This window comes from Rhinolophus ferrumequinum, chromosome 2 (assembly GCF_004115265.2).
Source record: "Rhinolophus ferrumequinum isolate MPI-CBG mRhiFer1 chromosome 2, mRhiFer1_v1.p, whole genome shotgun sequence".
Lineage (NCBI taxonomy): Eukaryota > Metazoa > Chordata > Mammalia > Chiroptera > Rhinolophidae > Rhinolophus > Rhinolophus ferrumequinum.
Genome location: NC_046285.1, coordinates 95920848 through 95937764, shown reverse-complemented (window position 1 = coordinate 95937764; position 16917 = coordinate 95920848). Strand labels below are relative to the sequence as shown.

The 16917-nt window shown below is 37.7% G+C and overlaps 1 long non-coding RNA gene across 1 annotated transcript in view; it reads right to left on the bottom strand.

Moving 5' to 3' along the window:
- The window catches only part of LOC117031751 (uncharacterized), a 53942-nt gene extending 41946 nt beyond the window's left edge, over positions 1 to 11996 (bottom strand). Inside the window, exon 1 of the long non-coding RNA XR_004424608.1 lies at positions 11948 to 11996. This is a non-coding gene — a long non-coding RNA (uncharacterized LOC117031751). The remainder of the gene's footprint in view (positions 1 to 11947) is intronic.
- Positions 11997 to 16917: the final 4921 nt, after the last annotated feature.

Below are 16917 nucleotides of genomic sequence, written 5' to 3'. Positions count from 1 at the left end.
TGCTTGAGCTGAGTACTGAAAGATGAGCAAGGTTCCCCTGGGGTCTGGGTTGGTTTGAGGACAGAGCATGATATGTAAAAGAGGACATGAGGACAACCTCAAGGGGTAAAAAGTAAAACAGAGACCCTCCAGCAACCTAGTGGACAAAAATGACACAGATTCTTTCACATGCTGGATAAAAGCTGAGTTTCAATGTCCAGGTAAGAAAAGAAAATGGACACAGCCCATGTGAGGTAGAGACCTGGAACCCAGACCCCTGCACTTAGCCAGGCCCATCTATGAAAGAGGAACTATAGATACTCTACCAAAAGCCCAGAGAAGTAATAAAGAAGCTTACTATCTGCCTGGAACTCAGTGTGGGGAAAAAAATGAAAACCACAAACTTCAGGCACACATGCGTATGAGGACCCATTTTATATTTTCCCAATGGTATCAAAATCCCAAGCTAAGACATTACCATAAAACCAGTCTAGGACCCATGAAACCACTGGCAAACTGGCAAAACTGGTATTTCTACTACCTAGGGCACTACTTCCATGGCGGAACAATCAACCCTGACTGAAGATGATCCCACAGTAAAATGAACAAAACTAAAACATATACATGGAGACACACTAGGAAACAATCCACCATCAGGAGAGTCAGTAAACATAACAAATGGGGAATTCACATCACAAAAACTAGATATAATAGGCCTGAGCACGACTGATAAGGTTTAAATCACCAAGGAGATAAAAGAAGGAATAGAAACAACAACGAGAGAACAGGATGAAGCTGAAAGAGACCAAGAGCAGAGGTTACTGCAGCTTGGTCCATTTAGGTAAATAATTGAAACTCAGCATCTCTACAGTGGGTAGGTCGGGTGGGGAGTAGACGAGTATGGGGTAGTTGTGTGTATTGGTGGTGGGGTATGGGAAAGAACGGAAAAGATGCGTGAAAAGATAAGTCCTGAAAGGTAGACAGGATTGAGTTATGGAAGGTTCTGGATGCCATCCAAAAAAAGTTTAACTTTATCCCTTAACTCATGATCTAATTGCTTCCCAAGGCCTTAGCAAGGGGAAGATTTTGAAAAGTTTTGACCAAGAAAGTAATGAACAGATTTGTTTTAGAGTGTTCTTCTTGCCAGTAATTGCAGAATGATTGAAAGGAGACAAGAATGGAGGAATAGAGACCACTCAGAGATTTTTATAGTAGACCAAATGTCTTTAGTTTCAAGCTGCATTTACAGGCCGAGGAGCATTCATATACACTTACCAGAGTTCCAAACTTTGATTGCCCTGCAAACACCAGCAGAATCCCAGAAACAGAAGGACTTTTCCCAGCTTTAACACACATGGAGTATTTATGCTGTCAGATGGTGGAAATGTTGGGGATCCAGAGATGAACAAAATGTGAGCTCTTTGTCTTTCTCCTCCAAATGCCCATAAACTAGCAGGAGAATCAGACATGTAAATAAATAATCCTTACACACTGTGATGTGTGTAAGAGGGGTATGAACAGATGTGAGGAGGCTGGGGCAGAGGGATGCTGACAAAGGCATTACAGAAAAAGGGTCATTTGAGTTGAATCTTGAAGGAAGAATAAGAACATTCAATGCAGGAGAACTTTTGTAACTGCCAGGACTCATAAATGTGACATTAATATGATGAAATTTCAGGAAAGGCTTCCCGCAAACTTCATCTCTTGATGATATCCTGTCATATGAATCATCATGTGCAATAAGCGAAGAATAAAACTTGATCCTCAGGGAGTTTTTAATGTAATAATAGTAAGTAGGTGTTTAATTAGAGTCTGGGGTGCTCCTGGGTTCATGTAAAGGTAAGACACAGAAGGACAGGGGAATACACAGAAATCAGATTAATATTCAAGATAGCCCTGCCACATGTGCTGTGGCCTCAAGAGGCAATTGGAGTTCAGAGAAGGAACAGCTAATTTGAAACTTAGGAAATGTGCCAAGGCAGAGCTGGGCTGGGGTGGAAAAGAGGCATTTGGAGAGGGGGACGAAGCTTATAGATTTGAGGACCGGATGGGAACTTAGAGATATTGGAGTCTGTCCTCCACATCCACATCTTAGCCCTGGTAAAGACAGCCAGATAGGTACAGATCCAGCTTGGACCACAGGGAAGGCTGTGAGGACACAGGATGCCATTTATGTCAAGAAATGGAGGCAAGCAGGAAGACTCCGAGAAATATAAAACCGTGAATAATGAGCACTTCCTTTGACAAGCCGGGCCAGTGTTACAATTTTATTAGGTACATAATTCTTGTCCATTAAAGTGTCCATTCTCTTGGTGACCTGGGAGACCCTAGGGGAGCAGATTATTGTTAAGAATGTACTATTTTCTTAAACAACTGGTATTAATTGTATCTTCCCATTAACAAGTACATTAGAGTTAGTGGAACTTAAATTGCTTTCTCTTCGTGAGGAAGCTAACCTCTTGGTTGTAAATGATCTATCTTTGATTAGACATCAAATCTTGGCCATTAAATTAGAAGATTACTATTCCAGCATCATACAGTTTCATGCAAATATGTAAAAATACGTTGAGTTCTGAGGAAGAACAGCCATACACAAATAAATTCTAGGTGTGGAATGAAGTCAAGCCAGTCAACAACTCTCAGTTTCATGCAGGATCTGGATCCCTCAGGCAAAAGCTTGGTACCATCTGTTTTTATAAATAAAGTTGCATTGGATCACAGCCATACCGAATCATTTATGTATTGTCTATGACTACTTCCTGTTACAATGGCAGAGTTGAGTAGTTGTGAAAGAGACCAATGGCTTGCAGAGCATAAAATATTTGCTATCTGGCCATTTACCAAAAGAGTTTGCCCACACCGAGTTACTCTGAGTTTTTTTGCCTTCAGAATGTGATTAGGAATATTTTTCGATCCTCCCTATTTTCTAGCCAATAAAAATTTATTGAGGACCTACTATGTGGGAGGCATTGAAGTAGACACTGCAGGAGAGGAGTACAAAGATGAATAAGACAAGGCTCCTGCCAAGAACATTTTAAGGGCTGAGAAAGAGGTAACATGGGTAATTTCGAGGTATGTTAAATACTGCGAAAAAAGTATGCTCTGACATTATGAAGGCAAAATAAGAGGAGAAGTTACGGGAAACTGGAGAAGGCATTCTGTAGACACCAGACCATAGCCAAGTAACAAAGGATGAATAGAAGTTAGCCAGTGAAAGGACTGAAAGGAAACTGGGAGGATTGAAGAGACTGTTTTGGCAGTCAACAACCAAAATTTGATTCTCTTTGCATTTCTTCTGTAACAATCTTTACTGCGATAATGGATACCTACTAAAGGCTGTAAGAGGGTGGGGGATGTCTTGTACATTATGTAGTTTGCATAGTTTACTTCGTAATACTTGCTATTTAAGTACTAATGAAGAGGAAGGAAAGAATGAAAAGCTTTATTATACAACTTGTGTAAATTGAAGATTTTGTCTCCATGAAACTCTAGTCATATTTTAGAAGCCCTTTATAACTTACTGATAAATAGTTCTACTTGCAAAAAAATTGAAACATCATGTTTTTTTTTAATGTGTAAAAATCTGGACAATATCCGTTATTGAAATAATGGGTATAAAATAAAACTTTTTCTGTCTCATTTTTGGCTGCGCCCCCCCCCAAACCAATCCAATATAAAATAAAAAAAAACCGCTGGAAGAAATTATTTGTAAACTTGTCTACATGGTGTGAACTAAAGAGAACAAAGAAAGTTCTAAGCTCCTAAAGTACCTCTCCTGCCAGCCACTACAGAGCCTTGAATTCCGGTCATGAGAGACGCTGCTGTGGGTTAGCACAGTAAATTTCCAAAGGCCATTTACTGGGCAGGTGTGTACGGTTGGCACCTGAGAGGTATCACATGTTAATGTCTTTCCTTTCACCAAGAACACTAGCAGGAATTATTTTTCTCCCGACTCGCAAGTGAAAAGTAAAATGGAAGGGCCTAGGACAAAAGACCACAAATCTTGTCAGGGTTTAGGAGGCAGGAAAGATCCTGAGCATGAGACAGTACACTGGAAGATTTAAATGGCTAATATGTTCTAGAAATACAGCCACAGAACAAACAGAATAAACATGAAGACAAAGGGCTTGTTTTTCCAGATGTAGGTTCTGTGAATGTGTGTGTCTGTGGGTTTGTGCATTTGTGTCTCTGTTTGACAGAGGCAGGGGTGGCAGGGGGTAGGAAGGTGGGATAGTACCAAAAAGGGGAAAGAACAGCAGGGCAGGGTTTATCAGAGATAAACTTTCCCACATTCCAATGGGAAAGAAATATTTTACCAGTGGAAAGAAAATATCCCTAGGGCTGCATTGTCTGACGCGGTGGCCACTGGCCGCATGGAGTTATCTAAACTGAAATGAATTAAGGCTTAAAAAAATTAAAATAAAACTACCACATGATCCAGCAATCCCATTTCTGAGTATTTATCCAAAGAAAATAAAATCACTGTCTCAAAAAGCTATCTGCACCCTCATGTTCACTGCAGTATTATTCATAATAGCCAGGACATGAACGCAACCTAAGTGTCCATCGTCAGACGAATGGACAAAAAAAATGTGGTATATATACACAATGGAGTATATACACAATACTCAGCCATAGAAAAGAAGGAAAGCCTGACATTTGTGACAACATGGATGAAGGCATTATGCTAAGTCAAATAAGTCAGACAGAGAAAGACAATGATCGCTTATATGTGAAGTCTTAACAAAAAACTCATTAATACAGAGAACAGATTGGTGGTGGACAGAGGCATTGGAGTGTGTGTAGGAGAGGGGGGCAAGAAACTGGGTGAAAGTGGTCAAAAGGTACAAACTTCTAGTTATAAGATGAATAAGTCCTGAGGATGTAATGTATAGCATGACTGTACTTAACAATGCGGTATTGTATATTTGAAAGTTGCTAAGAGAGTAGATTTTAAAAATTCTCATCACAAGAAAAAAAATGGATGGATATTAGCTGAACTTATTGTAGTAATCATTTTACAATACATACATATATCAAATCATTATGTTATACACCTAAAACTAATACAATGGTATATGTCAATTATATTTCAATTTTTAAAAATAAATTTAAAAAATTAAATATTCAATTTCTCAATCACATTAGCCAGAGTTCAAGTGGTTGATAGTCACATGTAGCTAATGGCTACCATATTGGATTGTGTAGATATGGAAGAGTTTCATCATTATAGAAAGTTCTATTGGACAATGCTAGCCAACCATTTTTGACACTGAGAAAACAACTCCTGCTTTTTCTATGTGACTAGATTCTTAATATTCTAATCCTAAGTGAAATTGAGCTTTTGTAAAGTATGAAGGTATGTGATATCAGAAGCTTGTAAGAACAGGATATTATTCCTAATTATAAAGACAGGTCATGTTCTCTTCAAACTTTATTTTTAAACGGTCTTATTTGGGCCAAAAGACAGGCAGAAATCCAGAGTTGCAAAACTTTTTCCTATGTCTTTCAGATTGCTAGCAAACCATAAAAATTCAGTACTGGGGATTTAATATGTTAAGTTAGTGACCTCACACATTTAACTTTTTCTCAGAAGTTTTCATGGTTTCTTCACTAAACACAGTGTATTTCTTTGCATCACATTCTTTCCCCATATTTGTAATTTTCACTTCCCTTTTCCATGATACATATTTTAATATATTAAGGCTGTGCCATTTGCTGACATGGATCAATATTAGTGTGAGTATTGAAGAAGACAACTTTAAGGAACATTTTTGGAATTCTCTCATCTCAGAGGCTGAAAAAAACCTAGAGACTTTGTTATTCGCTTGGAACAAAAAACAAGTATGAATTTTGAATATGTTAGATTTCACTATACTGCTCTTCTTCCCCTATAAAGAACAAGATGAATAAATCTTTGTCAGAATTTAAATTGTTTTCTAACTGCTTCTTCTGGAAAGACTTGGAGGACTGAGTCATCAAGAACCACATTCACTGTCTAGTGAAGACATGTTCCAATCTCAGAAATTTTATCTAGTGTCTAACCAAAATACAGTATTTAATATGCCTGGAGTAGGAAAAAAAAATCTGTATTTAACTTGCAGATTCTCATTAAGATTTAAAATTTTTTTTCAGTGGATTATAAGGAGACTAAAAAGATATCATCCCTTTACACGCAATATGGCCACCAACAGGGCAATACCTCGATCCCATCCTGGAGCAGTGAAGCCCATAGGGAAATAACCTTGCAGGGTCATTCTGTATATATGCTTATATGATGTTTACTGTGGCTACCACTACATGATTCTGATAAGTAGACTTCTGAATATAAATTATTGTGATAAAGAATGTTATTTTTCATATATACAGAATTTATATTTTTAACTCTTAGGAACCTCCTTAAAATGGAACAAGGTCATTAATACACCCTACACACCCTACACACACACACACAGTGTTTCTTACAATTAAAGAAAGACTTAGAGAAACTGAATTTAGAAGACGAATTGACAGTGTTCAATAATTTAGGGAATGTTATTCCTTTTCTAAAATCTACTACAGTCTTCTTATAATTTTTCCAAATATAATATTGGTATAAATAAACCACATAGGATATTAGAATTTAGAGAAGGGAAAGAGGAACAAACGTTTAGACTGAATTGGACAGTGAAGTTAATTTCTGGGAAGGGAAACATTGCAAGAAATTCAAGATGGAGTCAGCAGTGAGAGAAAGAAGTAGTAGGAATGAGCCTAAACCAGAAAGAGTAAGGATGTACATGTTACAGTCAGTGCTTTTCAGACTTTAAAGTGCATAGGAATCACATCTTGTCCATATGCAGCTTTTGATGGAATAAAGCTGGATTAGGACCCGAGATTCTGTATTTATACCAGACTCCTAAGTAACGTGATGCTGTGCTTTCCATACACCACATTTTGAGTAACAAAGCTGTGTTGACTCAATTGCCATTATCAGAAAATAACTCACATTTATACTGATGCTTTGTTATCTAAGACTGGCCTCCACGTGTTTTATTTCATTTGATCATAAACGAATGAAATAGGATTCTGTGAAATATCTGGTCTTATAGATCATCTCAAAACTTCTACACTTGTCTTTCCCAAACTGGATGGGATTAGATACACCAGTGATAAAGATGACCCATGCTCAAAGAAGTCTGGAAAACCCTGAGTTAAGCACAACTACAAGACTCTAAGAGCCTTTAATACAAATGTACACTATGACTCTTGGAGGGAATTGACTACACATAATGCTTTTGTCATAGTAAACCTTTAACACCCCCTGCAAAAGCTTCCCTCTACTGAGAACAGTGAGTTTTTTAATACCAGTTCTGAGGTCTCATTGGTTCTTAAGTTCATAGATACTACTTTGGACAGTGTAATCGGTGACTTATAGTTAGGTGTAAGTCACTCATAAGACTTTTTTTCAAAGGTGACCAAGACATCAGGTTAGAAATAATGATCTCCTTAACATCAGTGAGTCAGATGGGGCTGAGTAAAGAATGGCTATTATAGAAAACACCAGAAAGAGCACCATTTATTGAAGAGACTTTCCTTTCCCCACTGAGTCTTGACTCCCTTGTCAAATGTGATTTGACCGCCTACACAAGTGTTTATTTCTGGACTCTTTCCATTCTGTTTCATTGCTCTATGTGTCTATTTTTACACCAGTACCATACTGTTTTGATTACTATAGCTTTGTCTGATAGTTTGGTATCAGGAAGTGTGATACCTCCAGCTTTGTTTTTCGCTTGGATTGCTTTGGCTACTCAAGGTCTTTGGTTCCATAAAAATTTTAGGGTTATTTTTTTCTATTTCTGTGGGGGGAAAAAACGTATTGGAATTTTGATAGAGATGTCACTGAATCTACAGATGACTTTGGGTAGTATGCACATTTTAACATGTTAATTCTTCTGATCTGTGAACATGAATCCCAGTCAGTTACCCAAATCACCTCTTCTCTATAATAGGAATCAGTGTCTTCCCCCCCAACCCCTTCTGAGTCCTATCTCTATAACAAGATTATTTCCAGGATAAAACCTATTCCCATAGTCAACTGTGAAGAAGGTTGTCTCCTACCAGCTGTTAGAACCACAGCAAAGGGTGGGAGAACATGTCCCTGGTAACCAAATTGGAAAGCAGAATGTATCTTCCCCACAGAAACAACACTACACGTATTTCAGCCACTTGGAGGTAGGATATGCTTGGGTGGGCTGATCTAGGAGTCCTCCTAAGGATCATAGAGGATATGTAGTAAGAAACGGAAACTGCATTTGCCCTTCCTAACAACGAGCTTGTAAACAAATGTTTAGATCAGACCTATTCTTCTGCTCTTCAAAGATTTTTTATGTGTCCTTTTTCCTATTGTTGTTTTTAATCAAATTGATACTGCATTTCCACAGGAAACTACTGAATATATGTTCTGAACACTTGCCTCCTGTGACCCAGGGCGTTGGGTAGAAAGAGCACAAGAGAAAGATGGAAAAGGGGTTTTCCTGAGGGTGTGGCAATAGTAATGACTCCTGCTACTTCCTTATTCTAACACTTTCCATCGGTGGGGTGGAGAAAGCTCACAGTCAGCCCTGGGGGAAGCCATCTTTATTCCGGGCCGCCCTTGGTGTAGTGATTGTTTTTTGTTTTCCTTTTGCCATAGTGCAAAGAAGGGAAATAAGAACATAGAGCAAGATAGGGTGTAGAACTGTAACTACAGGACAACAAGAAAGAGTCATCTGTAAAATAAATACAACCCATACTAAAATTAGTTCCCTAATGTATGCAAAAAAGAAGTCAAACTCAGCATATTTCTGTCTTTCTTTTTTTTTTTTTGTGGTCAGGTACTAAATGACTCTTCAATTATACAAAGCCAAAATAGAGAACGGAGAGAGGAGTAAAAAGAGTAGAGAGGAGTACAAAGAAAAGAATTAGTGTGAACATAAATTAGCTTTTCAATATGGGTAGTCTACATAGTATCTCAGTTCCCCAACAATGTTTGTTTTGTATTTTAATTCCATTAGTCCTTCTGACATTTTCTGTGGGAATGGCTAGAAGCCAACAGTTCCAGACTGTAAATCTGTCTTTTAAAGCAAAACACTCAAGTCCTTTCTGGGTCTCTCCACTCCTAAAAAGAGGAATCACTGAGATTTTTATATCTTGAGAGATTTCTCGAACCATTACACAGAGATTAAAAATCAGCAATTATATAACGGTATCCACGACTTTGAACAGAAGAGAAAGAAGCCACGCTGTTAATAAAACCATAGCCAAAACGGAATTATTGTTTAGTGTGCTGAAACATGCTACTTCTGAAATAGCATAATTCAGGTAATTTTGTGAAACAGGTTCGCTTATTTTTTTCTTCTTTTTAAAAAGAGGGATATACAGTGAGGAAGACATGAATTGCTATTCCATAAAATAGGCATAATTAGATTCACTGTATGTGGTATTATGAAAATTAAATTTTAAAAATTATAGGTAAAACACCGAAATTATTATCAGTAAAACACAGTGCCTGGAACATTTAAGGGATCAGTAAGACTTGCCTGTCCTGGTTTTTACCATTATTGCTGTTATTATCATTGTTATTATCATAGAAGTGGATCTGTGAGTGATGGAGACTGCTGGCATTTGAAGGACTGATCCAAATCCTTCAGAATGCTTACGTTGTATTTCATGGACCATGTACAGAAAATAGAATTATATTTCCATTTTTGTGTCAAAGTATAATTAGTTAATGCTAGACCCTCAAAAGAATCCTTAGGTTTTGTTATTATCCAAAATGAATTTCCATGCCAAATTCCTGGATGTGAATCATTGAGCCCCCACCAACTAATTTTATTCACTAATTAAATTATGGATATTGAATTATTTATAAATACAATGATATTACCTGCACCAGAAGCACCCTTTAAAGAAAAAAATATACGAGGAAAAAAAATGTGAAAGACTGAAATTCACGCAGTGTCCTTTCTAGCTCATGCTTCTGGGGTACCAATGCCTTTGTTTGCCTCTAACTAGGCTATTTCACAACATTTTGTATACAGATGTTAGTGAGAAGAAAATTGATTGTAATGCAGATAATTCCTGCTCATAAAAATGCAAATTGTGTTCTTGTGGATGTTGACCAGTTTTATCAGTTTTGCCTCTATTTGTAAATTCATTTCACATTCTTTATCTGACAGTAAATGTGCGATTCTCTTTTGAACTGCTTGTAATACCTATTGGTCCCTCATTAATTCCTGAGTTAAATAAAATGTTGGATACATGTTCATTTTATAATATATGAAATTCATAATGTTATCCTCATTGAAAGCTTATCCTTTCATTTCTATAATTTATATAACTCCCTAAGGAACACATGTGAACTTTAAACACATTGTTTTCCTTGCAAATTTTCTAGCCAAGGCCAGAATTATACCCTTCTTCCTGTGGCTTCTGAAGAGTTATGGTTAGAAAATCAGTCAGTCAAAGATGCCAGCCTAAGCTTACTGAATAAAGAGCAGTGCCCTGAGCATTTTCAAATAGCTTTTTCTATACTAGAAAAACTTGGAAAGCTTCTAAGGCAACATACAAATAAGTTAACCAAAAGGATAATATCTGTCTGGAGGGCTTCATGGAAGCCAGATTTCGGTTAAAGAGGACAGCAGTATTATCTCACTTCACAAGAATGTATTCAAGACCAACACACTTTGATGTTTTAAATTAAAATTTGATTCATGTTTTTCAAGACAGCAAAACATTAAAAACATTTTGATTATTCATATTGTATCTTTATAAGTTGTATTTTTAAAAATATAGAAATAGAACTGGTCAACTTTTCTCTAGGGAATATGTTTGCTAAAATTTCAGGCCTTTCTTTTTACCTACTTTAATCTTACATAATTACAGAACTGACTATTTAACAACTATAATCCCATTCCAGTTATGTAAGTAACATTTTACATAATTGAAATAATTATGTGGGAGGAATTTTGTCAACCCAACTATATAACCACTCATGTAGGTTATAGAATTATAAAGACATTTTAAAAATATTTCTATGTAAATGTGTAGTGTTCTAATAAAAGAGCTACCAAACTATAATCATATAAGTAGCTGGAAATTATAAATAATAACGATTTAATAAATATGATTAATGACGTTAGTGGGTGTTTAATACAAAAGGGAAGCAAGTATGAAAAATTAAGTGTATGTCATCAATGTGGAACATTTAATAAAAGATGACAGAAAACTAATGAGAGCTTTTTAGAATCAACTAAAATATCTAATTTTTAAAACTACCAATACTTTTTTTACTTCTAAGTATTCTTCACACATTGCCTGTTATTAATCTTATTAGAAGGTGAGATAATTTTGTCAAGCATTCATTGCCTCCCCTGCAAAGCCATCCCTGTTGCCCACAAGACAGAATAAGATGTTCTCTCCAACTTGTCCCCACGTGTATATTCTGTAAGTTCTCAGTAATTGTTGTTTAGCCAGGGGTCTATAAGTGTGATGTAATGGAAACAACAACATAGATATTAGAGTCAAATCAGATCTGAATTCCAAAATAACTGATTGCGAGTTGAGTAGTCATGCATGAGCAAATAAACACATGAACCTCGGCAAAATTCACATAACAATTGTTAGAGTATCTACTTACACCATAGAGTTATAGTATTATTGTATATGCTCAGATATACAATATTACAATTGTATATACAATTGTATATGCTCAGATATAAATCGTATTATAGCATTGTTATCAAGATCAAGAGAAATTATATAGGTTGCCTCTTGGAGCATCATAAGAACTCAATAAGGTTATATAAGCTTTTCCACCGCTTTCCTATGTCATAAATAAGCTATTTTTGTCTGTTTCATTATATATTTGCTATTTAGCATTATATATTTACTATTTGATGCTAGATTGATGTTGTAATAGAAAACTGGAAAAAACTGAAATTACAGATACCTTAGAAGGTGTTAGCATTTCCCACGCCATCCCCTCTTGTGTGGATAAGTCATCGTTAGTATTCACTTTTTCCTCAACTTGGCTAGAGATGCTGTTTTGACACCAGTGTTTGGGAAAAAATAAATAAATACATGCAAATGGTTGAGCAATTCATGACCCTTGCAAAATGTTCCTGGTATTTTGTCTTCATTATTTACAGAGAGAGACTAATGTCCAACCCTGCTCAACTGGGTGATGAAACTTTTGCCCAGGCAGAAACATCTAGTCCTGCCTGTTCACAAAGTTTGGCCAAGGCAGAGGGGCAGGGCTGCTCAGGGGACTGAGGCTTTGACACGTGTCAAAGTTACCAGGTCCTGCCCAACCATCTGGCTGGGTTTCTCACCACCCCAGCTCACACCTTCTCACACTGGCCAAACCACATTTCATCCAGTCTCTGAACCTGCCCCTGCTTTTTTCCCTGACACATCTTCTATGGCAACTGTATTTTCTCATGTTCTGGCTTGCATCCTTTGCAACTCAACCCAGTTCTCATCTTTTCTATAAAATCTTTCCTGGATCATCTCCTGTATTCTAGTACCCCACCTCCACCTCCCTAAAAAACACAAATAATTTCTTATAGGCCGTTCCTCTCTTGCAGGATTGAGAAACTACAGAAGGCCCAGTTAAATCCTAGTTCTAATAAAGAACTAATAACTTTTAGTATCGGTGCGTGCCGGATATTCCATGAGATGTATATGCCCTATGGGTTGTTGACCTGAAATTCAAATTTAATTGGGCACCCTGTGTTTTTATTTATTAATCAGAGCACCCCTACTCTCCCTCCTTGTGCTACAGTATCATGCTGTGTCACCCGTCTTGCATTATGCCATGGGTCATAGGTGTTCTTCCTGCTGCAGGCTCTTTGAGGGCAGGAAGTGTCACTGCACATCTGCCGCACCCTTCCTGATGCTGCAGCAGAGGGTCTTAAATATCTCTGAGAGCAGGAGCCGGGGTATTTCAGGTAGCAAATACCTATTAAACTTCTGCGGGGTCCCACACACTGCAGTCTCTTCTGAAGATACAACTTTAAACAAGACACAACCATTGTCATCAAGGAAATCCCAACTTATTCAGGAAAAGAGGCGTGTCATAAAGCAGTTTCAATCAGTATGCTAAGTTCCAAAATAGGTGGATGAGAACACAGGGGAAGGGCACCAAACCCAGTGTCCTGGGGGCAAAGGAGGAGAAGAAATAGCAGCTAGGCTATAATACCTAATCATGGTTATAGCATCATTATTCTACATCTAATAATACTATTAATAGTATTAACAATAATTATTATTAATAATGCTAGTAATAATTGTATACCTAGCAATTAACAGGACTTAACCAGGTGATGGCAGAGAGAGAAGGCATTCCAGGCGGAGAGAAAAGCATGAACCGACGCTTACCGTTATCGGCCTTAATGTATTTAATTAATGAATCAAATCTGCCTTTTAGTTCCAGCTTCTTCAGATCCATGGATGCCACTGTCTTTTGAGGCCTCAAGCCACTTCTTAACAGTTTTTCTCAAGGAACTCAGGGATGACAGCTCTTTTATCTCTTACCACATCAGCGCTAGGCTGATTTCTTCCCTCCTGGGTATAATCTAAGCATCTTCTTCAAAATTTAGAGCGGAAAGGGACCAGCTGCCTCAGCTCACCTCACCTTTCTACCATTCAGTCTCTCTCTGCTCCATCCAAGGTTCTTTCTTTTTTTCCCCCTCTCTGTTTACTTCTTCCATCTGTTGTGGCCCCACTGAAATTGAAGCCTGGAACCTTAGGTACTTTCTAATTCCACACATCCCCCATTCTGTATGTCCTACATAACCAACCATATGCCATGCAGCGGTGATGATAACATTTGTACGGCTCCAATTTGAAAAGTGCAAACACAGGAGAAAATCAAATCACATCCCAGGTGAAAGGGGCAAAAAGTGAAGGAAGTTCTCAAGTGAACCCTATTTATTTATTTATTTTTTATTATTTTTTTTAATTTATTGGGGTGACAATTGTTAGTAAAATTACATAGATTTCAGGTGTACAATTCTGTAATACATCATCTATAAATTACATAGTGTGTTCACCACCCAGAGTCAGTTCTCCTTCCATCACCATATATTTGATCCCCCTCACCCTCATCTCCCACCCTCCAACCCCCTTACCCTCTAGTAACCACTAAATTACGTTCCCCAGATTAATTTTGAAACCCCGTGGCCATCTTGTGGTTACTGATTGTTTTCTAATCCCCTCACCTTCCCCTTTACCCCCCCCCCCGCCCATCTAGCAACCCTCAGTTTTTCCTCTTTGTCTCCAAAACTGTTTCTGATTAGTTCATTCTCAAGTGAACCCTATTTAAATAAAGGTGCTTCTTAACCAATGTCCTTTGTATTAATCAGCTCTTCTTAGTCATTTTTTTGCAGCATTAGCTGTGCTCACATATAAAACAACCACTTCAGTAAACTATTGATGTAAGAATTTACCTTTTGTTCTAATTAAATCTTTAGTTACGGTGAGGTGGTAGAATTGAACAAATACGAATGGTAGCAGCGTACTAAGCAAAGTCAGGAATTTTAAGTACTATACAGAGTTTGTGATGACAGGGTATGTGTGATGGTTAATTTTATGTGTCAACTTGACAGCCATAAGGTGCCCAGATACTTGGTCAAACATTATTCTGGGTGCTTCTGTGGAGGTGTTTTCAGATGAAATTAAGATTTAAATCAGTAGACAGAAAAAGAGCCTATGGCCCTCCCTGCTGTGGGTGAGACTCATTCATTGAAGGCTCATTCATAATTAGAACATAAAGGCTGACCCTCCCAGAAGTAAGAGAAAACTCTTCCTACCTGAAAGTTATCAAATTGACACATCAGCTCCTTTGGTTCTCAAGCTTTCAGTCTCAGACTGGAAATACATTATCAGCTCTCCTGAGTCTCCAGCTTACTTACTGACTCACCCTGAAAATCTTGGAACTTGCCTGCCTTCATAGTCACATGAGCCAACTATATATAATTTATATATGTATATATTTCTCTGGAGATCCCTCACTAATGCAATATCACAAGAAATAAAGCAATCAGAAGCTACTTTGATTAGAATACATGAACCTGCCTTTAATTTGCCTTACAAATCTTTCATGATCCAGGTAAATCCCATCTTCCTGGGTAATTAGTTCACCCTCCACTACATGTGGATAATTTCATTCTTATACACCATTTCTTCATATTCAATGTCAAGGGTCTTTGGGGACTCTTTCTAGCTTATTTGATAGGAATGAATCCCCTACAAACACCCCATGAATGTTGGCCACATATGTACACAGAACAATGAAGCTGCCTAAGGGACTGTGTCATATTAGGGGCGGTCAGGAGACAGAAATATTTGTGAGCTGATATTCAGGAATAAAAAGGAAAAAAAATATCTAAGATAAAGCCAATTAATTCTTTCTCATAAGACCCTCTCATGTCCGGTAGTGTTATACAAAAGTAAAGATTTCAGAAGAAAGGAAAGCTTACAGGATATTGGGAGAGGGGATTATGGGAGAGCTTTGTGGGGACTTCAGGACATCAACGTGCTAACCATACAATGCTCAGCAGGGCTAGCTTCACAGATGTGCCAGTTGTGCAGTTGTGTAGGGTGTGCCTTCAGAAGGACCCTGTTGTGGCTTTAAAACTCTACTGTCACCATTTTGAAATTCTTAATAATTTTTAAATAGGGGGCCCCAAATTTTCATTTTGCATGTGGCCTTGCAAATTATGCAATTGGTCCTGACACTAAGTAAAGCTTTCTTTAACTTTGGCAAACAATTATAAATCAAAAGTAAATGTTTATTCGACTTTCCATCTATTGATTCGTCTGATGGCCTTATGCTTGGATCCAAGAATAATAGCAAACCAAATCGAGACCCTATACACCCATGCTCTGCCCAAGGATGAAAAGAACAAGAGGCAAGAATGACTTTAAGCAACAACCATCAGGAGCTCTGTATAGCTGGTCCTCTACAGAGCTTGAGAAGAGATACAAGTTTCTGTTAGCAGCTCTTACAAGAACTTGGGTACCTGATTCTAAACTCAAGGACTAGACCTCTAATAATGGGGTGACACTGGCCCCAGCCATGAAATGGCTTCAAAATCCCCATTCTAGAAACTGAGTAAAATAATTTGGCATCATTTTCAAAACCTTCCTTTGTCACCGTTCACCCTTGACAGACTTCACCTGGTGTAGGAAAAAGAAAATGCCAACAATCTGGTAGTACCTGCTATATAAAAGTAATCACCCTTACCTCCATTTAAGGCTTTAAGACAGACCGAATATTCTATTTCCATTTTTTATACACACACATCTGCATAAACACAAATGTGCATCACTGCATGAAGTGACAGAGCTTTCTATTTGTAGAGATATTTGTATTTAACATATTGTGGATAGATATGAAAAATGAAGGAGCTTGGATATGATTAATATCTTCCAAGAAGATATTTCTTTTGGTAGGACAGCTGAAGGCACTGCTACCCAATCTGACACATGGAGAGCCTGACCTGCTGGTCTGACCGTGCTCTGATCAGCTTCCAGAATGAAAGACAGCACCAACACCTCTGCTGACTCACAACTACCTTGAAGCGTTTGAGTTCCTCTCCTGTGGCAGAATCTCCTACTTGCACCCGCACACATTTCGCTCCATATACTCGCTCTCCTTCCATACTAAGTTCCAGGCAATCGGATTGTGTTAGTCACAGTTCTCCCCACAAAAAAGAAACAATATGAGCTATATATGTATATATACGTGTGTGTGTGTGTATATATATGTGTGTGTATATACGTGTGTGTGTGTATATATATATATGTGTGTGTGTGTATATATATATGTGTGTTGTGTGTGTGTGTGTGTGTGTATATATATGTGTGTGTATATACGTGTGTGTGTGTGTATATATACGTGTGTGTGTGTATATA